Below are 23,586 nucleotides of genomic sequence, written 5' to 3' on the forward strand. Positions count from 1 at the left end.
GGGGCCATTATTCTGCTGAACACATCCATCATATGAGAGGCCAACAAAGGAGAGTTTGTTTTTATGTTAATTTAATTTTGAGAAAGAGAGCATGAGCAGGGGTAGAAACAGAGACGGAGGAAGACACAGAATCTGAAGCAGGCTCCAAGCTGTCAGCACAGAGCCTGATGTGGAGCTCAAACTCACGAACCATGAGATCATGACCTAAGCTGAAGTTGATGCTAACTGACTGAGTCACCCAGGTTTTTAATAGAGGACATAGTTAAGGTTGCTATGTGTTAGAGAACAGTGGAAAACAACGGCAAAAAGTTACTTGGTAATCAAATAACCTTTTGTTTCCTTGGGAGAAATATCATTATCAAAGTCAAGATGGATTGGTAAGCAAGGCCAAGTTTAAGGTGAACCGAAGATGTAAAGAAAACTATGGCATGCAGTATAAACAACATAGAAGTCAGATGGCAAAGAGAAAGAGAGAAGTGAGCAGGGCCTAGAGAACCTGTTTGTATGTGTATGTTTCAGTTGTGCTTATTTGTATGGTTAGGACGAAAGAGACAAGCTGATGTGTAGGCTGATGCTAATGAATCAACTGAGAGGCAAACTCAGATTCTTTTGAACTTCTGGGTCTTTGATACTACTACTTCCCTAATTTAGAGGATTTCATTATGAACCTGTGAGAATTAACAGCATGCTTTCAAGTATACAAAGTACCCAAAAACACTTCCTTAAAATGTCCCTGGACATTTTAGTGAAGACTAGTGAAAATGTTAGAAAACCCTACAAAACCTATTATTATCATTGAGATATGAGAGTGGCCCCACTGGTTGTCCTCCAAGCTAAGACTGTCACCCCCTGAAATGGCACTGATTCCATGTGCATACTGATAACAAACTGAATGGAGAACATTTGGGAGAAGATAAACAAATAACTGAGAAAAGCACTGTGAAAATCTTGAGTAGCCAAGATAGAGACACATCCCAAATGTCTATTACTTGATGAGAGTGGGTGCCATTTTGGTAACAGAGTGTGACAACTAAGCATGCTGACCCATCAATCCTGTTTCCTGCTTACTGCCAACATGAATATCTTAATGAAATCTGTAGGCTTGGGGTGAAAGGTCACTCACATGGCCTCTTTTGGAAAGCTGAGACTATACCGAATTCCGAGGTATGTCATTTATGCCTTTCTACTTTGTTAAGTTGAATTTCGTCTCTCATTTCAGGCACGTACCTCTCCTGCCCTCTGTGCCATGCAAAAATGCCACCAAATTTGTCAGAAAAGATTTGCCCTTTGTGAAACTAGGCTGATTAAGTTTTATCAGCTTATATCTCTCTGAATGTTTGGTAACCTCATTCCTTATTACTGTCTCAGAGATCTTGCCTCCAGCCAAGGGCAGCTCTGCTCATTTATAATTTCCTGATTATTTCTCAGCAGATTAGGGTGAGGTATTTTTGTTTTTGTTTTGCCTCTATCTCCCTCTAACTGTGAAATATTTTTGCTAAGATTTCCTCATTTTGGTTTAAAACTTATTTAGAAATAGATTTATATTTTTTCCCAATTTACCACAATGAAAGTCTCTCAGAAATTTAAATTATTGGTTGATAAAAACCTCTCATGCATTTCCTGTACTTGCCAATGTGATCTTTCTTATGAAGAAATGCAGTTGTTCTATTTCTCTCTTGCTACATCAGTTTAAACTTCATAAACACCATAATTACACTAGACTAAACTCAGATATGAAATAAGAAAATGAAATAGCATCCCCTGATTCATTATGCTATATTGTCTTCCTCCCAATATAAAGATTAAATGACAGGGATGATTTACAGAGATGACAAACATGAGTTCAATTTTTCTTTTTCAGACTCATAATCAACAAAAGCTTTTTTTTTCTTTTATGAGTGGGGAAAATTGGTTGGTTCCCTGTATGAGAAAAGCCCTTGACATTTTCTGTTGATTCTTCCAAGGTTCACACAGTACTAAATTTCGGTCCTGTTTTTCCTCACTTGAGTATTTGAACATAAACAGTTTCTCCAGTGATGCTACACTGACTTTGTAAACATTGACTGCACAAAGATGAGCATACATCAAGCTTTTCCTTCTCCTCCTTCCTATTCATGTTCTCTCTTCATGTTCTTTACCAACCTGTTTCCACGTTCATCACCACAGGGGAAAAGTTAGGAACATCATACATCTCATTGGCATGGATTGGTATGCAAATGTAGGAGACAGTGTTATTTACTCAACCGGCATGGTTTTTAAGTTTAAGGCTATTAGTTTATTCCATTATATAAATAATAGATGTGTATAGAATATTTGCAAGTCTCAGAAATGTGAAGAGAAAAAAATACCCAATTTGGATACTGGTAGCAGTCATTCCTGAATCTTTTTCTATACTATGCTGTCAATTGTTAATCTCTACCATGACCCAGTTAAAAATATAACGTAAGTAATTTCACTGTTAATAATGAGAACTTTTGAAATTTTAGTTTCAATGGAACTACACATGTTGCAAGTTTCATAATAATCCATCATGTCAAAATATATTTAAATAAAAATGTTTACATCGTTCTATATTATGGTTTTTTATTATAAATAATGCAATAATAAATGCCTTTCCTATACTATATTTGTTATTATTTTCTTGGCATAATTTTCTAGAATTAGAATTGATGGAGCTAAGAGAAGTAATATTGGGGGAGTTCTGATAATTATTGTTAACATCCATCTAATTGAATCTTGTGAAGTCAGGGAATGCTTTTCAGTGAAAATTTATCCCAGTGGGGATTCAAAAGATAATCAATGGTGATGATGACATTTTTGACAATTTACTAACATTACATGTAGTAACTTGGCATTTATTATCTGATTTAAGTCTTACCCCAAACTCTGCGATGAAACTGCTGATCCTCCCCCCTTTTACACAAGTTAGAACTTGAAACTAGTCAGTCTAACAACAGAAGCCACAATCTTAACCACCCCAAAGTACAGGAATTAGGGTGGAGGGATCTTTAGAAAGGGGGTAGGGTAAGTAAATACAAATGCCTTTTAGCTACCTTAAAGAATGAGGAACTCATCTGGAGGGCTATGGGAAGCCATAAATGTGACTTAAGCTTGTAACACATTTTCAATATGAAAAACATGGCCAAATTCTGCACGCAAAGAGCCTAGGAAGCAGTAGCTGCCTGGCTTGCATTAACGTAGCTCGACAGAGAATCCTGACAGGAAGTGCTCTCCAGATAAGAAGGAACTAGACTTTGGGCAAATCTACTTTTTTTCTTTATTTGCCTATCAGACCTCAAAGGGTCCAAGTGCCTAAGGGTTCTTTCAATGCCATGATCTTGGCTGTTCCTTCTACTGCTTTGGAGAAATCGCAGATGGCCTACCATCAAGTGTGACATACACTCTAAGACTCAGTTCAAACAGAGCTGGGTGGACGCAGCTCTCTGAAGCGCTGAATTAAAGTGGATGCTGTTTTGTTTTTCTAGACAAAGAAAACAAAATTCTATCCAGCTCTTTTATCTATGAAAATGTAGACATTCGTCTTAATTTTCCATGCTATTCCAAAGCTAAGCACAGAGACAACTCAAATTTAGCGAACATTGCTATCATATATTGGCTATTACTTATTTTATTATTTATTTTATTTGTTTCTCTTGGTGCTAGCATGGAAGAAGCTGTTTTATGAACTCTTCACAAACACCAATAATTCACAGGTGCCAAGTGCTTTTGCTGACAAGAGCACAAGTGATAATAATGGAGGGTCCACTTCTGAGCTATGAGTCTCCTCTTAATCAGACTACTTAGCAGTGTACATAGGCTTTATCAGTAGCATGCACAATTTCTCCCCCTGCCCCTGCAATGACCAAAAAATAAAATAAAATAAAATAAAATAAAATAAAATAAAATAAAATAAAATAAAATAAAATAAAATAACAATGGAACCAAAACAGAAGAGAAAGGAAAGCTCTTATCGAGATATATTTTATGGAATTTTTCAATTTCAAATTGCCATTTTTAGGGGCATCTGGGTGACTCAGTCGGTTTAGCATCTGACTCTTGATTTCAGATCAGGTCATCATCTCATGGTTCGTGCGATCAAGTCCCTCCTGGAGCTCTGTGCTAACGGTACAGAGATTCCTTGAGGTTTCCCTCTCTCTCTCTCTCTCTCTCTCTCTCTCTCTCTCTCTCTCTCTCTCCTTCAAAATAAATAATAAATAAACTTCAAATCACCATTTTTAAAATACCACATACATGCAATATTATTAGTTTCCTAGGACTGCCATAACAAATTACCTCAAACTTAGAGGTGCACACCAACAACTTTATTCTCTCACAGTTTAAAAGGCTTGAAGTATAAAATGAAGGTGTCGTCGGGGTTGATTTGTTCTGGAGGCTCTGAAGGAGAAAACATCCCGTGCCCTCTCCCCTGGCTTCTGGTGGTTCTCAGTGATCCTCGGCATTCTTGGGTCAACATCACTCCAGTCTCTGCCTGCATCTTCACATTGCCACCTTCACCTTCACAGTATCTCTGTGTATCCTCTTCTCTTCTCACAAAGACACCGGTCATGGATTTAGAGCCCAGTCAGAATCCGGATGATTTCATAAAAGTGGCTGTAACTAATTCCATTGGCAAATACCTTATTTCCAAATAAGTTCCCATTCTTATTTCTGGGAGGACATGAATTTTGTGGAGGATACTCTTTAACCCACAACACTTACCTCAGCATTTTTTGAAAGACGTTTGTGCGGTAACACAGGTTATGTGGAATATTTGGGGAAAAACCTAAACAATAAACTAAAGGGATTTAAGTCTGTCCCTTTATTCCTTCAGTAGAGCTGTTGTGAAGTTCTCAGACACTTCACCATTAAAATAAGAAATGTGATTCTTCAAGGGGCAACCTAACATTCAGTGTTTTTCAAACTTCTTTGAAGGAAGATTTTTGTTGATTTTTGTTTTGTTTTGTTGAGTTTTCTTTTGTATAGTTCTTTGGAAATGCTAGAGAAAACAAGCCTCAAGTAGTTCATAAAATGAAGTTCACTTGCTTTTCTGCCTTCCAGTTATCTTTTGGAATTCTGGTCTAAACTCTAGTACAGCTAGACTACATCTCAAGAAGCCCAGCAGAAATAGCAAACTTGTCTGTTTTTTACTTCTCCTGTAATTTTCTGGAATCTTAATAAAAGTGAAGCAATCACTTTTTGTTTTTAATTTTTTAATGCTTATTTTTGAGAAAGACAGAGAGACAGAGTGCGAGTGGAGGAGGGGCAAAGAGAGAGGGAGATAGAGAATTCAAAGCAGGCTCCAGGCTCGGAGCTGTCAGAACAGAGTCTGTTGTGGGACTCAAACTCACAAGCTGCAAGATCATGACCTGAGCCAAAGTCCATCACTTAAACGACTGACCCACCTGGGCGCCCCTAACAATAACTTTTTAATACACATTATTATGAAATGTTAATTGCTTTCTTTCATGAGTTGAGAGAATGAGGTGGTTTCTTTGAATAATAATAACTATCATGTAATGAACACACATTATTGAGTAGATTGTAGCAGATTAGATTAAATAATATAACATATTATTTAATGTGTTTTAATCCTTCTAATCCTGTAGGTATTATTTCTACTTGACAGATAAGGAGGCTGATGTTCCAAAGGCTCTGACTTCTCCAAGTCCACACAGCTGGTAAAATGAGAAGCCCGTGCTCTTTCTCACTATGTGCGCTTCCTATGCGAGTACAAATCTATTTTATTATATTATGTGTGTGTGTGTGTGTGTGTGTGTGCACGCGTGCACTGGATTTACATCACTAAATGCTGTAGATGCTACTTATTTATTTATTTTCTACTTTATGAACTGTGTAGGTTTCATTACATGTGTGTAATTAACTTGGAGATAAAAATGTCCACATACACATAACCTCTCATGACAATTTCGTTCTAACAATTGAAACAATGGTACCCCTAGCAAATCACAGGAGCTGATTAGCCAGGTTTCAGGGCTGTGCTTGGAATAGCTGACACCACTATCATTGTTACATCCAGAAAATGTATGAGGTTAGAGATAAAATGGTCTAATTAACCAGGAGCCGCTTCAATATCCTCAATGACTACACAAAGATTAATCAGAAAATGGAACCCTGCTTTTCAGATGGTCGAGAGATAATGTGGAGATGTATGTCAATGAACAATGACACCGAAATGACTAATAACCAATTATGTCTATAACCTGAAACAACTGTTTGAGAAATTCTCTAAGGCAGACATGGGAAATGAAGAGGGGAGTCTCTGAATAATCTCTCCTCTTAGAGAAAATGCTTTTGTATCTCAAGAGTTTTAGAGACTCTGAGAGATACAAAAATGGCAAAATATTAATAATAAAGTTAATGATCTAAAACTCTGTTTTCATCACTGACCTATAGGTTTCTTTTTCCTCAGCTATTGGTCACTGACTGACATGTGGGAGCTGTCCTAGGATGGGCAGAAAGTTTAGTGGATGTCCTTTATTTTACTATTTTTGTTAACCTCTGAGTCCCCAGGACCTGCAATAGTGATTGTGGTAATTGCTTAAAATACATTTGGTGAATATAAAAATGGACAATGCAATTAGGAGTCTAACATAATTAACAGAATTCCTATAAACCCATCACCACACACTTTGTTGGCTAGAAAGCATTTCATCTGTTTTTGTTTTCATTGTATGTTTTTCAAATAAATATCTACGTAGAGCTTTGTGTGTGCCAGGTCCTGGTTTGAGGGCTTTGCAGGCCTGATGTCACTTTATGTTCATCGCAACCTTTCATTCATTAAGAATCATTTACTGCTTCTTCTGTGCCAGTCACTTTTAGGGGCAGAGCACACAACACAAAACAAAATAGAAAAAAAACCCAAATAAACAAAAAACACACTGTCTCCTCCTGGATCTGAAAAGAAGAGTGATTATTACTACCACCCCCTTTGAGCAGAGCAGTTAAGCTATTTGTCTGAGGTCATAAAGAGCCAGGTTCCAGGGTAGACTCGGATACCTAATTACAGAGCCCCTAGGGCTAATCAGAGCAATCGTGCCTTTACACGGGCCACCACGGTAAAGGCTTTCTGCACCGTATTTCATGAAATAATCTGCAGCAATCACTATACTAAAGAAAGAAAGAAGATACATGTTCTCTGGATGACTGTTCAGCCTGAGCAAATGCCAAAAGCTGTTAAGCAATGCCCATTGCTAAAACAAATTCTTTCAGATCGTGTCGCCAAGGTTAAAGGAGATATTTCCATAACTACAAGCAAATTAATTTGGAGTTTTGCATCACCAATAATGAGATGGGGCAATAAGAAGGTAACCTTTTATGTGTCTTTTTGTTTTATGACAAAGACAGCACCTTTCCAGGATGGGAAAAAAGGAATTACTTGCCGCTGAGTTTTGTGCAAGCCTTTAATTCTGCCTCCTTAAAACAAAACAAAACAAACTTCTTTGGCTGCTGAAATAATGGGTATAGGTTCTTATGTAGAATATAGATGTTATAGGGATGTGTAGAAATGTAGAACAAGATTACACTAACAGTGTAGAAATAAGATTACACTATAGGTGAGAATAGTAAGATCCAAAATATAATGAATGAAGACCTACTATCTATCAAAATAGCCCCAGGAGTTGTCTATAAATGTACCTGAAAAGATCTGGGAATACCCAGGGTTATTTAAGGGGTAAACTCTTAAGAAGACAGAACTAACCAAAGGCTAGAAGTCTTAACCAGGTAAATGTTACCATAAATAAATAAAAAGCACATTAACAACATAAAAGTGTCCTCTACATAAAATCCAGAAAAGAAAAGCAGAAAGAGCAAGCATGTGGCAGTGTTTTTATAGTACTCTTCAGGCAGGGGAGATTTTACCCTGACAACTAAGACAATAACAATACTAATGCTGATTAGGGATTTAATGGGTGTGGCAACTAGTTTAAGTGCTTAGTAAAAAATTAAACTTGCCCAAAAGAATGTTTGCTTTTTGCCCTAAAGTGTAATCCTTAACTCTTGGGAAGTCATAATAATGTATGTGAAAAGAGCATCTGTTTTCCTGGGGCATTGGGCCACTCCACATTGTCAACGCCAACAATGTGATTTACGGTGGGTGGTTGGGGCTACACTACATAGTCTACAGTAACAAGATGATTTGTGGTGCAGTGTGTGAAAGGTAAGGGGAAGCGTAGGCTTTGTGGTATCAGACTGACCTCTGGAATGGCTTGAGCCTGAGGTAAGCCACAAGAACAATCAACCAAATCTGCATGATTAAGTACGAAAAGCAGCCTCAAAAACAAAAAAACAACATCAAGACTCAAGTGAGTTTCCCTGTGTATTGCCATGCAGCTTTCCTGGGAGAAGTAAGCACTATCTGCGCATGTACTAGGAGAGTACAGCTGGAAGCCCTGTGCATGGGACTTGCCTGGACTCTGCTCTAAGCGCCTCTCTCTTTGAATCTGTATCATTTCATTGTAACAAGCCATAACAGTCAGTATGATAGCTTTGTGGAGTTCTCTGCATCCCTCAAGGGAATTATCAAGTTTGAAGGTGATCTTGAGGATTTTAAGAACTTGCAGTTAGTATCAGAAGTGAAGGTGGTCTTGGGAATTCCTAACCTTGGCAGGGCATTACACATATTGTTTAATACTCATAGCTAACCCATGAGGTTCAAGATCACACAAGTGAGAAGTAGCAAAGTTAAGGTTTGTGATTGCTAAGATCAGACATTACTCCCCACCAATACAGAGAATGTTGTAAGGGATGGTACTTTGTAAGGGACAGGGAGAATTTACAAGGCTTTGACAATCACTCTAACAAATATCTCTCAAGACTATCCATATTTCATGCTGGCCAACCAATTTCCTGATACATAATTGTTTTAAAATGTGGTTTTTTGTTATTATTTAGATATAGGGAGGACAACTGATTGGGAAATGGCTGCTGGTGAAAAGACTGCTTATTACAGTTCCCAAGAAGAGAGGACATGCCACATCATGCAAGGCCATACAGGGGAGCACCAAGGTTAATCGGGGCGCAAGAGTGAAGGAAGAGGCAAAACATCAAGAAGGCTTAGGGGAGACTAGTTTGAATAATTTCATCAGTCTCTGGGGTATAGGGACTGTCCCTAATTGTTTGGGACCTGGCCCTGGAGTGATTAGGGCAGGAGAATATGACCAAAGTTTAAGAGCCCAGTAAAGGAGGTGGCTGGAGTTATGGGGACTGGATTGGCTAGTCTGCACATGAAAGCTCACTCAAAGGTAAGTCCTTTAATATCTGTAGGAATTGGTTAGCCTTGGGAGGGGCAGGCTCACCAGGGTCAGAAACGCTCAAGATGGTAAAGTATCAGACATACAGAAAAGAAGAAGCCATGATTAATACAATAATTTACAGTCCCAGGTAGAAAGAAAAAGGAATAGGGCATACATTCTCAACGGTATCAATATCAACTCCAAAGAAGTAAAAATTGGATGTGGGAATGCAGAGGGTAGGTACAGGTATACAGTATATAGGGTATTAAAACATTATGGGTGGAACACTCAGAGGGCTCCTTTGTGTTATCAGGAAGGTGTTAATGAAATACAAGTGGAGAAAGACTAGAATGGAGTACCTTGGATAATGGATGTAAATATTCTACAAAATAAAAACTAGAACAATCTATTATAATCTATTATTAATATATTGATATAGTAATATAAATGATTAATTTATGATTTACATATAAGTATCTTATATATTTTCTCAGCAAGTGTTTATTCATAAAGACCTGATCAACTCTGTGGTAAGAAAACCTAATTTCTAACTCCACAGAGCTGAGAATCAGACAGAAATGCAACAACTACAACTCTATGATGCTCTGTTTGGGTACGACAATTCCTCCCAGAGATTTCCTGTCTTCTCCTTCTAAAATATCAATAATGTTATAAAGACATCTTATAAAACAGAGATTTCTACCTTTAAACAGTCTGGGGGGTTATATTCACTGAGAGGCTAAGAGAAAAATTACCAGGTGTACTCACAACTGCAAAGAAAAGATCTTTCCCCTCCCCCCCGCCATTTCTGAAACCAGCCAGGGTGCGCCCGGTCATAGTCTGACATAAAGGCAGGAACCAATCAAGTTCTGCTGAATGGTTTGAAATAAAGGCAGGAACCAATCAAGTTCTGCTGAGCGTTCAAATTTAAATGTCAACCAATAACAGCTCTGTAACCTCAAAAAATCCCTAACTTGTTTGTGCCTGTCTATAAAAGAAGCTGTAAGATTCTTGCTCGGGGCCTCTTAGCGTCACCGGCAACGAGTGCGCGGAGGACCGGGTTCGAACCTACAATAAACGACACTTGCTGCTTGGCTTTGACTCTGGACTCTGGTGGTTTGTTTTCGGGGGGTCTCTCGAATCGGGGCATATCATCACCAAGAGTTTGTTCATCTTAAACTGGCTTAAAAGTATTTCTGATGAAATTTTCTTTTCTAATTTTCTAATGAAAATTAGAAAATTTGAAATTTTCTAATAGTTTCTGCTGGAACTGAGGGAATAGGGGAGGTAATAAGAAATGCAGGGGGTAGTGCCCACTTTGATAGAATGAAGTAAAATTGGCCTGACACAGACAAAATTGTCATAGAGCTTACATAAGGATGACACAGGTTTTTGAGGCATTCCATTTTTTTTAATTGAAAAAAGACATGAGAAATTCCCTGGGCCAATACAAATGTTTTGTGTCTTATTTTAAGCAGTGGTTTGATGGTGAGTACAATTATTAAAACTCATTGAACTGAACACTCAAGATCATTGTATTTTATTGAATATTAATTATACTTTGACTTTTCAAAATGAGTGTGGTGGGAAGACTGAATAATGATTTAAATCTGAGGTTTGCAGGGTTGATTCCTTCATATATAACTAAAGTTGAGCAAATACAGCACTAACTATATGCTTGTTGTATTTTATGTAAGAGATGAAACTGCATTGGAAAATCACATATTTGTAAAGCGAACCACAGAGATCATGAGAAAATAGAGGCCCCAAGAGGAAGGTGACTTTACAAATATAGCAACCAGAAGAAGAGTGACATTAAAGAAATAATATTCAAAAATATGCATTGATTTTTCCCCATATTCTCAGTACTATATTAGCATTTTAAACTTTTTATTTAATGATCCATAACCTAACAAACAATTCATCTATGTGTGTTCTTAGAGGCTGTTTGTAATCCTTCAAGGATAAAAGTACCTATGATGGAAAAAGTAAGATAGTCTCAATGGAAGAGACATAGAGTCAGCATAGTGTGAGAAGAGACATAATATAGTCAAGAGTTTGAAGGTCTGAGTTTGTATCATAATTTTGCCACTGACTGTGTGACATATAACAGAATATGTTAACACTCAAGCCTAATTTATCAGTAGAATGAGGGGTAGAACACACCTTGGGTTTTAATTTACAACAAAGGTAGTGGCCTTCTTTTTATTCTATTGGCTTGGTAGATATTAGTATTCGATCACAGAATTCTTTCCCATTGAGTTCAAATGTAGCCATCAAGGAATTCTCATTGCAGTCAGTACTAAATGTGGGAATTCACAGCTAAATGATTGGAGTTAACATGGGGAAGACAATGTATCATCAGTTCAGGTGTAGATAATCTGAATTTCCTGGCCCTAACAGCCAAAAAGTGTTAATTAGATTATTTTATATGTCTATTCATTAAACAGATACTTGCTAAGTGTGCCCAGAATGTGCAAGTCAGTGTGGTAGGTTCTTTCAGGGATACAGAAATAAACTGGATGAAACCAAAGGACTCACAGGTTAGCAAATGTGATGATGCCTCTACATTTGTTATACAAAATAAGGTAGACAGTGATAGCAGCTGTGAAGGGTGTTTAGAAACGAGGTTGTGTGAGTGTGTGTGTTAGGGGAGGTGGAGAAAGTGTTCATAGGAGACAGCGATTCGGGTACATTTTGTTTCTTATGACATGAAAAATCATAAACTCGGGCCACAAGGCTGTTGTGAAATCATAAGGAAGCATAATAAATTCTAGCTACACCAAGCTAGATGACAGTCAACCCATGCTGAGTCTTGGTTTTTTCAGTGAATGCCTTTTTCAGCCTCTTCCCACATTAAAGATGGAGATCTGCATGCTAAAGGTGAAGGTCCTGCCAGATTTGTGGTATCAATTGAGTGAAGTAACTCAAGCCTATTTTAGACAGATATGCAATCACACATGTGCACAGAAAACAAAAACAAAAACAAAAACAAAAACTACCTTATACCTAAACACCAGGGAATTGAGCCCATAAGATAAAATTGAATTGAGCTTCCTAATAGAAAAGCATTGGTAATAATTTCACATAATAATTTTCTACAGAGGCTTAGGAAGAAGCCTATTGTTCTCTAGGAGATAACTAAACATTCCTTTCTCCTAAATTTAAATTGTGAATTTTAACTGTATTTGTGACCGTTATTTATCTTGGTTATAAGAAAAGTTAATTTTCAGTATTACAAGGAATAGTCATTTCTCAGTTTTCATTTTTAGATTCATTGAAATAGAAAGCATTTTAAAAACCGCAATTGAGGGGCGCCTGGGTGGTTCAGTCGGTTAAGCGTCTGACTTCGGCTCAGGTTGTGATCTCGCGGTCTGTGAGTTCAAGCCCCACGTCAGGCTCTGTGCTGACTGCTCAGAACCTGGAGCCTGTTTCGGATTCTGTGTCTCCCTCTCTCTCTGACCCTCCCCCATTCATGCTCTGTCTCTCTCTGTCTCAAAAATAAATAAACGTTAAAAAAAGAATTAAAAAAAACCCCGCAATTGATTTGTTTTTGTTTTTTAACCAAAATCCAGTCCTCAGAGACCATAAAAAAAGTTGAATGTACATTGGGTGGCTAATTCTGTAGATCTAGTAATCTTTCACATTTTTTATTTTATTTTTTTAAGTTTTAATGTTTATTTATTTTTGACAGAGAGAGAGAGACAGAGCATGAGTGGAGAGGGGAAGAAAGAGAGGGAGACACAGAATCCAAAGCAGGCTCCAGGCTCTGAGCTGTCAGCACAGAGCCCGACGTGGGGCTCGAATTCACAGACCATGAGATCATGACCTGAGCTGAAGTCAGACGCTCAACTGACTGAGCCACCCAGGTGCACCTTAAAGTTTTTCGAATGTTAGCAAATGTAAACTTTTAAAATGTTATTAAATTATCACTTCCTGTAGATTCCAAAGGGATAAAATTCTTGCTAATCCCATAAGCAGTAATTTAACGATCATCAATATTTTTTACATAAAATCTCATTTTGGGGGAGGTAGTTTATAAAAAGTGGTATCTTATAAGAATTCTTTCAGTCTCTTCTAGGGAAAAAGAAAAAGATAAAGATGAATAGATGCAAATATTGCCCTCCAGTTCTGAGAGTATGTACCAGCCACTGAGTTCATGAAGACTGCCTCTGTTCTATCCTTGAGGTGGGGGGTACTATTTTTCAGTTGATATTGATGGTTCTTTGATTATTCACTTTGGCTTATTGGGTCATTATTAGGATGTGTGTGTGTGTATGTGTGTGTGTGTGTGTGTGTGTGTGTGTGTGTGTGTGTGTGTGGTGTGGGGAATAGACTGATAGTGGATAAATGAGCTCTTGTAGAGGAAGATGAAGAAGAAGAGGAAGCAAGGTTGGTGGGAGTGGGATCCAACAGAGGTAAGAGTTGTCCACTCAAGGGAGTGATACAGTGTGGGGCTCTTATTTGGGAAACTGCTGGGAGAACTGAGGTAAGAATCACCATAGGGAGCTCAGGGAGTCAGAGATAGGCTACCTTCCCCAACCGTGAAGACTTTGTGTTCCAAAGAACAGCCATACATGGGATCTTTGTTAACCAGGTGGTCAGGGAGTGGTATAACAGCTGCACAGGGCCCCATGCTTATAAGGATCCCACATAATAACTTATGAACAAGGAACCCTGCATTTTCATTTCTACCTTGGCCTCACAAATAATGCAACCAATCCTGAGTACGGGCAATACTGTATCCCTACTGTCAATCTCCAGACCATTCCACCTTCTCTACTGCTGTCTCCATGAAAACTACAGGACCAAAGGTAAAACCAGGCACCTGCTGGGCTACAGGAGAGAAAGTATTGAGCTACACTTGGGGAATAACATGAGGACTTAATATGGGGAAATGCAGCCATTGTAGCCTGACACCATGGCCTATAACTGTGTATATAAACATACTATATTTTCTATAAGAGATCCAAATGAAAATTGTGTATATGAAGGATTTTTGTACAACAACCACCAACTTTAATTATTTCATCTCCATTGGCTTCCACAACTCAAAGAAATGTAAAGCAAAGTCTGAAAAGGTAGGAAAGAAAAAGAAAAAAATATGTATGGAAAGAACTGATGTCAGCTACCAAAAAAAGTACTTGATTAGACATCAGGCAGCTTTTGGAGCTTGCATAGCTCCCTATGGAAGGTGTTTACTTAGGGGGGAAATCCACCATTGAACTTGATCAATGGGGAAGTCTAAGAATTGTAAAAACAACAAAGCCTTTTGCAAGTCATTCTATGTGGATAAAATAGGTGAACCTCCCACTCGGGCATTTATGAGGACACACTGGCCTTGCCTCTTCATCTCCCTTGATTGGTTTCACTCTTCAACTTCTTTTTCTCTTAGGCAACATGAAACAGACCTTTGTATATGACAAGATTTCTTTTATATGTGTATTTGAACAGGGTCGGCTGGAGAAATCATACTGAAAGGGGCAGTTTATCATACACCTCTTTTCCCCTCTCCTTTATTTACAAAAGAAGACTTGATTGAATGGCTTCAGAAAGGCTACTGAGTGTGGCAGACATTTAGCCATTGCTAAAGCAGCTCCACGCTATAAAAGGTCTACGGCCAGCGAGACTGCGCAGTGCTGCTTGCTGCAGCCACGTTCAGGTTGTCTTTTCCACTCAGGAAGCTAAATTAGGAGTTAAGAGGCACCAATTTAGCATTTCATGCTCTAAATGAAAGATGAAAGAGCCCTAACTCACAGGAAATATTAAAAAAAGAAAAACACCTAAGTGTAAAGCAGAGTGGCTACATGACTTGCATTTGGATTTTATTTTGCTGGTCATGCCATAAGACTCAATATTTTGGTCATTCTAAGTTAGAGATGTCTTTGTGAAAGTTTCCCAAAATGATCAAAATGAAGGTCATTTTCCTTCCTGAGTAATTCTGGTAGAGTAGGTGGAATTTGTGAAACCATCTGTAAAAACTGGGTTTGTATTCACAAGAAGGTCTGAAGGTATGAAACATTTTCACATATAAACATAGATTTGCAAATCTCTTTTGAAATTATAGGTGAGCCTTCAGTAACATCAACCATCTTTCTGGCTCAATTCTGACACCCATCTGGATGTGGCTCAAAATGATTTCTTCCACAAATACACAGAAAAAACTCCTTTTTATTTTGGGAAATTTGGTATCTTGTCATCTCTTTCATTTTCTACAATATACTAACATATATATATGTATCTATCTTCTATATTAAACAATAAACACTTCCATCACAAAAATCATCTTACTCCCTTTTATATTCCTCATATTATTTGGGACAGTGCTTTGAAGCTGGTAGATTGATCAATTAATATTTGTTAAATGAATGAAAATAACAAAGGCCTAAAATTTATTGGTAATATTACATCTCTAAGAACTAAAAAAAACCAGTAAGGATAAAAAATAGGACATAGCTCCTAATCTATGCAAGTCACTATTTTCTTAATTTATATAATCCTCATAAAACTTCATGAGATGTCATTATTAATATTTTAATGTTTCAAATAAGAACAGTGAGATACAGAGATAAGTAATTCAAGTTTATAGAGCAGCAGAGCAAGGATTTGAATCAATGCAGTCTTCAGTCTGTGCTTTTAATTACTATGCTATATATAGCTTTTCTAACAGATTATATTTATTGTGTCTGTTGTAAGTGCTTTACATGCACTAACTCATTTCTATCATGAACTCTGTTTACAGAAGCTGGCTATAAGCCAGGATTGGATATATTAGCATTTTAACTGGCCTTTAACAATACAAAACATAGGCTGAGAATTTTATACTTTTGTGGTTTTATTCCAATGCAGTGGTTATCAAAATGCATTGAGAACCCCTAGGGGTTCCTGACTTCCTTTCAGATTGTTTATGCAATCAAAGCTCTTCTTGATACCAAAGTAAGTGATTTGTATTTTTTTGTTCTTTTTCTCTTCACATGTTATAAAAAACATTCTTTTTAAACAAATGATTTTCATTGTGGAAAAGAAGAGTCTCTAAGTGTAAAAACTACAGCAAATAAATATAAAATTAAACAAGAAATCATGGATAAGCTTCTTAAACGCAACAATTTTGAGCAGAAGGGATTTTGAGGTCCCTGTATCCCACAGGACTGGTTCTATCAACTAGTGAACCATGTGAAGTTCCTTATTAGATCAAGATTTAACAAGCAATGATTACTCCACAGATTTTAGGAATGATTCTTTACTGTCTAACTCCTTGTAACGCCATGAAGAAATTTCAAGTGTACATACAACTTTTAACCATTCCTAGTAAAGCTACTTAATTGCTCTAATTTACATAATAAGTATATTAGTGTAATGCTAAAAAAGCACTAGTTGTTCCTAATTCTATAAACACAAACAACATATTCTTATATAATACTATGAATTTGACAGTCTCATATTATTTCCTAACTTGAACTTCAAGTGAAAAATACCAAGATTGAAAATGTTCTACATCATTTCATAAACTTGATGTCCACATAGATACTTAATTCCTAGGCTATGTAACTCACATGTAGTGTGCAGTTATCTGTTTGAATCATATCTTAGGACCACTGAAATAACTATTACTTATTTTCAAATGTTCATTAGGAAAGTTATCCTTATATCCCAGTGAAACCAGTATATTATGGTACTGTAGTATAACTAGTTCCAAATTTGGGCTTATTATTATTGTTGTTGTTACTATTATTATTATTATAACATGAGTTTGTGTCCTTCAGATATGACATTAACAAAAAAATAAACACCTGGCTTCATGGACAAACATCCACCATTACATTAAAGGAAAGTATCTTTGTAATATTACTAAACTCAAAGCACATTCTTCTCAATGAAACATTATTAGAATTTTTGGTACCCGCCACAGTAAATAATTAATAATGAAACTTTCCCACCTACTGTCAGAGCATTATCTTCTCTGAAATTTCCAGGTCACCTAGATTTCAGTGACACATGCTATTTCTTCTATTGTACTTCTATAATAATCACTTGGCAAAATTGTCCAACTGCCGATTGTGGAATAGAACAAGTATAGTGTGATCCCCAGTGACCTTTCCTCCATATTCAAACCCCTTTCTAGTTCCCTGCCATTCAGTGTGTATGAGCCCAGTGACCTACTTCTAATCAAGAGAAAAAAGCAGAGGGGATGGAGTATCCTATCCATGATGAGTTACATAAGACTGTAACTTTCATCTTGCTAGAAGAGTGTCCCTATTGGGTAATTAACTTGCATACTTTAACAAAGTAAGCATCTGTGTGGGAACTAACTGAGGGCAGCCTCTGGGCCACAACCTATTAAGAGATGAGGTCCTCAATCCAGCAAAACTCAAGGGACTGAGTCTGCCAACAACCTTAAGGGTTCGAAAGCAGATCCTTTCCCAGTTGAGTCTGCAGATAAAAGCCCAGTCATGGTTGGTACCTTGAGTACCACTTTCATATGAGATCTTGAAGCACAGAACCCAGATGAGCAGTGCCCAGAATAGTGACCCACAAAAACTGTAACATAATAAGTGCATGTTGTTTTAAGCCACCAAATTCACGGTACTATTATTCTGTAGCAACAGAAAAATCAATATAGTGATTCAGATACCAGTTTTCTTTTTTTTTATGGATTCATTTAAAACATGTTTTTTAAATTTTATTTTAGGGAGAGAGAAGTGAGCAGGAGAGAGAGAGAGAGAGAGAGAGAGAGAGAGAGAGAGAGAGAGAGAGACAGAGAGAAAGAGGGAATCTCAAGCAGGCCCCATGATCAGTGGGAAGCCTGACACGAGACTTGAATCCTAGTCCCCGGAATCATGATCTGAACTGAAATCAAGAGTCCCAACACTCACCGACTGAGCCACTCAGATACCCCAAGATATCAGCTCTATTTATAGGTTGCCAAAACAGAATTGGGGTTTTGATTCCAAGAGGTACTCTTACTTATTAGAAAAGGAAAATTTATATGAAAATGTGTCTACAATGCCTAGAAAATAAGGGACACTGAGGATTATAAATATATGAAATCCAGTTGTATACTATGTGATCAGTAGAATACTGGCTCTAGTGAGACATTTTGGTACTTAACTAATGTTGAAGGAAAAGATATGGCCTTGGTCAAGAACCTGCTTACGCCACCATTTGATCAGCCTACTTCTTTTTAAATGTATTTTCATTAATATTTTAAATGCACTTAAAATTACTAATTGACTAATAATAGGTATTAAGCCATGGTTTCTCTTTGAATAAATGGAACTGTCTTTTAATAGAATTTGCCACCTTGTATCTTTAGACTCACTTTCTTTACCTTCTCTAGTTTGATTTTTCTTCACTACATTAACTTTTTTCAATGATCATCTCAGTATTAGAATGATTCTATTTCTCTGAGAACTGTAAATTTCAATATTAACTTAGAAACATTGTATGTTGCCTTTTAAATTCTGTGCCTATGTATATAGAATATTTCATCTTGTCCTTTTTAAAATTCACAACTCTAACCCACACAAGAAGGAGCAAAAAAAGACCATGCCTGTGAAAATTGCACCAGTGTTTTTCAGTAAGTTAAGTGAATGATAAAATAAAAATGAAATAATTATTTGAGATAATACATTGTATGTGTTTAACTTGGACTCCTATAGAGTTGATCTTTAGTTGTATCTTTTGCAAAAGCTATAGAGTGAATTTTTCTAGGATTACTTTTAAAGAAAGAAATTAAATTGTCCATGCAACACCATTACATATGCAAGAAAAAATATTCACAGATGCATGATAAACATTTCAATTGGATTACACTTTTATAGCTGGAACTGAAATATAATTTTAAGCCACAAGCATTCAGGCATGTTTCATCAATTTTCTGTTCCTTTGCCCATATGAAATGTGTGATAAATGATATAAATATATGCATACTTTGTATAAGAGTTACACTTTTGAGGTTAAAAACAAAAACAAAACAAAAAAAGGTAGAGAAAATGGCAAAAGGAGATGGGTGAGTACTTATCTTCATTTTAACACAGAATACAAATTAATTATATGCTTTAAACTAAGAGAATACTTTTTGTAATTACATATTTGATCCTTGCTCAGGACGATGACACAATTTTGAATTAAAAAAAAAAAAACATCAACAGGACTTGCTGGAAATGAACTACTGAGTAACTATAGTTCTACAATGACTTCAGAGAGCAGTGTGCCCTGAAGCACATGTTTCTAGGACTGAGAAAACAAACTATATGGAAGGTCTGTTAACTGGAGTACCTGCCTGAAAACTGGAGAAGGAAGATGCTTATCTTCACACTCCAACGCTGATAAGGAAAATATAATCATTAAAAGTTGATGCATAGGAATGCTAAACCAGTGTTATTTGTCTCTCTGGGATACTTGGATAAAACATTGAGTAGTTTTGTCTACCATTCCTAAACAAAAGGCTTAGAAGAGTGGCTGGAAATAATTAAAGTGATATTAATCGGTGAATATCAAAAGGTCTTGAAATCATTCAATATACAATGCTTTGGAAATATAAATCTTTGAGAAACAGAAGGAAAAGATGTGCTTGGGTGACTGCTGTGGTGACAGGTGTGATGTCAGTGGAGTTGACAGAGGCAAAGGCTGATAGTGGACAGAAAAAGTGTTTTGCTACGGGGTGTGCAATAGGTACATGCTGAATATTCAGTAGTCTTTTGTAAATGTTATTACTATTTGGATTCTTTATAAAGAATAAGTCCAACTGAGCAGAATAAAATACTCTCAAATATCAATTTTCCACACTCATGAATAACCTGGCTGTTTAAGCCATGAATCATTAACATGGCAAAAACAAATCACAAGGGTAAGTACCTTGTGTGCAAGACACACACTTAGCTGGAAATAAGTCACCTTGAAAACTCAAAACTACATAAACATAGTACTTACAGACACACCTATACACATAATGCTGAGAAGTATATATAACTTTGTGTCTCCACAAGATATTGCCCAGAAGTTTAGATGTTTGTATTGTCAGAGCACCTAAAAAAATAAACAAAAATAAATTCTATATTTCTTGCTCTAAAAACTGTTGTTATTCAATTTCTTTCATGGAAAACAAGATAAAAATCTAAAAAAAAAAAAAAACCAGAAAGATTTGGACTAATAACTAAAGTAGCTCTCATGATTTGATGATGCACATTTCATTAACAATGTGAGAAGTAAATTCCTCCTAATATGACCTCCATATAGAGATAGCAACTCCCAAGTTTTCCTCCGCTTTGTGGGAGTATGGGTAAGCAACTATGTGCAGCAATGTGTTTTATTCATTGTGCATCTCTGGAGAAAATCAGGTCACCTTCAATGATCTTATCAGTCAAAGAAAATAGGACTGCTTCACAAAGCTATTAAAATGGAAGAGAATTAGAATGTAAAAAAAGCTTTCAGATGCTGGGATCAAAGGGAAAAAGGTCACAGACTAGGCAGGGATTGTTGCCTTGGCTGAAATTCATGGTTTTGATTAACATGAAGTTGTAAATGGCTATAACATTGTAAGCAGTCATAATAAAATAAAGTAAGAAAGAAAGGCCAAGGACATTATAGAAATGTAGAGGAAAGAGTCAAAAGAATAATGCTAACAAGTGGAGAAAAATAAGCAACTAGAACAGAATTATAATAACATGCTTTGGGGTAATTTGTTTATGATTCTCAAAATGCTTTAGCATATACGGGGGAATCTAACCCTCACAAGAGAGGTAAGTATTGTCATCCATACTTCATAGAGATGGAGACCAAGGTTAAGATGTAACTTTTGCAAGTTCAAAGAACTATTGGCAGCAGAGTGACTGTTCTCTTCCAAGCCTTCAAAACACTCAACAGAACATTGTTAGATATCCACAAATATTTATTAAATGAATAAGCTTGTACTTAAGCCTACTTTTCTAATTCCAAATCTAATGTTCTTTCCAGTTACCTGACTCCCTCAGTAAGTGATAAATCTATGCAAAACCATTTCAACTCTATTAAAAACCTATGCTGAGACAGAAGTAAGTAAAATACTTAGTAAATGTCTATTTTTAAACTAGAATTAGCTGCGGGAGTAACTTAGGTGACAATGTCCAACTAGGATGACAGAAAATGACTCACCCATTTTGGTTGAGACTAATAAAAATAGCATGATCCTATCAGTCAACAGATTATGTCTTAATTACAGGTAAGGTAACTAACCACTTTCTATGTGTCAACACAGAGAAGTGGGAAGATAAGTATTATGAATATCCATATTTACCTCTCCTAGATTCACTAGTTATTGTCTCTTACTCCCCCTTTCTTTTCTTTGCATGCTGTGTCCTACTTTTTTTTCCTAAATCATTTCAAAGGCAGTTGCAGGGAACCAACAATTTTTGCCAAGGATGCACAAAGCTGAAAATAATATGCCAACACTTTTTTGAACCAACTTTGCTTGAACCAATAAGAGGTGAGATCACAAAAATACAAACTAGCTCCAGATATGAAGAACACCATGCCTAAAGGAGTGATGGTAAGCTAGCATTTTTCCTTCCTTCGTAACAAATTGGTAAGGATGAGCATGGGCCTGGTGGCTGCAGATAAAATAAAAATTCACCCTCACTTTCAAGCACTCGCCACAGAAACTCTTGGTGCCAGAGATAAAAGGGAACTTTGCACTCAGTCGCGGGCTCCTTCTTTGGACCTTAGCAGAAGCTCACAAAAAATTGTTGTATAATCCTTATTGTAAAGACAAGGGAAGGGAAGAGCAGCCACTGCAAAAAGGCCCAAAACCCCATTCATATCCTTTGCTCCCATCTATGGAAGGAAAGCTTCAAACTGCAGGGAGAAGTGCCTTCGGGAAGGGAAGTGGTGAAAACACATTGTAGCTGGAGACCGGAAATGTAAACATAACAAATCAAATACATCTTTCCCAGAGTTATAGCTGGGAAGAGGGCAAGAAGACTGACACAGCCATATCCTGAAACCCAAGAACATAGTGTTTGCCTAAAACTGAAGCTTAGTCAGAACAAGAATGTCCCTCCCACTTACCTTGAGGCAGAAGAGAGGCAAGTGACATCTAATAGTGGGATACAACTTGGGGACTTTCAAAAACATGTGTAAAGACTCTGTATGAGGTGCAGTTCAAAGAGGAGAACCCCAAAGAGGAGAGTGGAATAGACACCGAGAAAAAACCTCTGGCAAATCAATCCTCATCCGAAACACAGTTATCCCCAAAGAAGTCAAAACCAGTGGTCAACTGAGGATAATTAAAGCAAACCTAAACCCAGTACCTCTCTTGGCTAGACAGACTCAAACTCCTACACTGGAGGCTTACCAGAGGTAAAAGCACCCCCAATCCCAGGGACAGAAACTATTTAGTCCAAGATGTTCAGCTTTCAGCAAAAAGTTTTAAAGCATATGGGAAGACAAGGAAAAAATAACACTACCAAGGAATAAAACCATCAACAGAACCGGAATTGGATATGACACAGGTACTGGAGTGACCAAATGGACAATTTAAAAATACTATGATTAATACATTAAAGCTCTAATGGAAAACACAGATCATATGCAACATCAGCAGGATAACTTATATAGACATGGAAAAAATCAACTGGATATATTAGAAATGAAAAACAGTGATAAAGAAAGCCTTCAACAGTCTCATCAGCAGACTTGACACATTCAAGGAAAGAATAGGTGAAACTGAAGGTAAGTTAATAGCAACCCCTAACCTAACTCATAAAGAATATGTGTGAAGAAAGCACAAGAGCCTCCAAGAGCTGTTAGACAGTATCAAACTGTCTAACTCGTATGTAATTAGAATTTCACAAGAAGAAAGTGAGACCAGGGAAATAAGAATAATGATCAGGGGGCGCCTGGGTGGCGCAGTCGGTTAAGCGTCCGACTTCAGCCAGGTCACGATCTCACGGTCCGTGAGTTCGAGCCCCGCGTCAGGCTCTGGGCTGAGGCTCGGAGCCTGGAGCCTGTTTCCGATTCTGTGTCTCCCTCTCTTTCTGCCCCTCCCCCGTTCATGCTCTGTCTCTCTCTGTCCCAAAAATAAATAAAAAACGTTGAAAAAAAAATTAAAAAAAAAAAAAAGAATAATGATCAGGATTAAAAATATTTAAGTGAGTCATATTCAAACAGAAAATATCAAGACAAACAGAAAATCTTAAAAACAAACATAGAAATGACACATATACACAGAAAAACAAGTACAAAAATTGCAGAGTTTCCCTCAGAAATCATGTAGGTTAGAGGAAAATGGAGGATATCTTCAAAAGGCTGAAAGAGGGGTGTCTGGGTGGCTCAGTTGGTTGAGTGTCCATCCCAC

The 23,586-nt window shown here is 37.1% G+C and overlaps 1 protein-coding gene and 2 long non-coding RNA genes across 3 annotated transcripts in view; 2 read left to right on the forward strand and 1 right to left on the reverse strand.

Annotated features, from left to right (window-relative positions):
* Positions 1-23,586, reverse strand: part of CNTN6 (contactin 6) — a 292,083-nt gene that overhangs the window by 191,228 nt on the left and 77,269 nt on the right.
* On the forward strand, positions 7,035-9,655 carry LOC131509886 (uncharacterized). The gene is made up of 3 exons (XR_009260759.1): positions 7,035-7,325; positions 8,914-9,027; positions 9,568-9,655. It is a non-coding gene; the product is annotated as an uncharacterized LOC131509886 (long non-coding RNA).
* LOC131509887 (uncharacterized) lies at positions 11,666-13,491 on the forward strand. The gene is made up of 2 exons (XR_009260760.1): positions 11,666-11,797; positions 13,326-13,491. It is a non-coding gene; the product is annotated as an uncharacterized LOC131509887 (long non-coding RNA).

This window comes from Neofelis nebulosa, chromosome 4 (genome assembly GCF_028018385.1).
Source record: "Neofelis nebulosa isolate mNeoNeb1 chromosome 4, mNeoNeb1.pri, whole genome shotgun sequence".
In the NCBI taxonomy this organism is placed as follows: domain Eukaryota; kingdom Metazoa; phylum Chordata; class Mammalia; order Carnivora; family Felidae; genus Neofelis; species Neofelis nebulosa.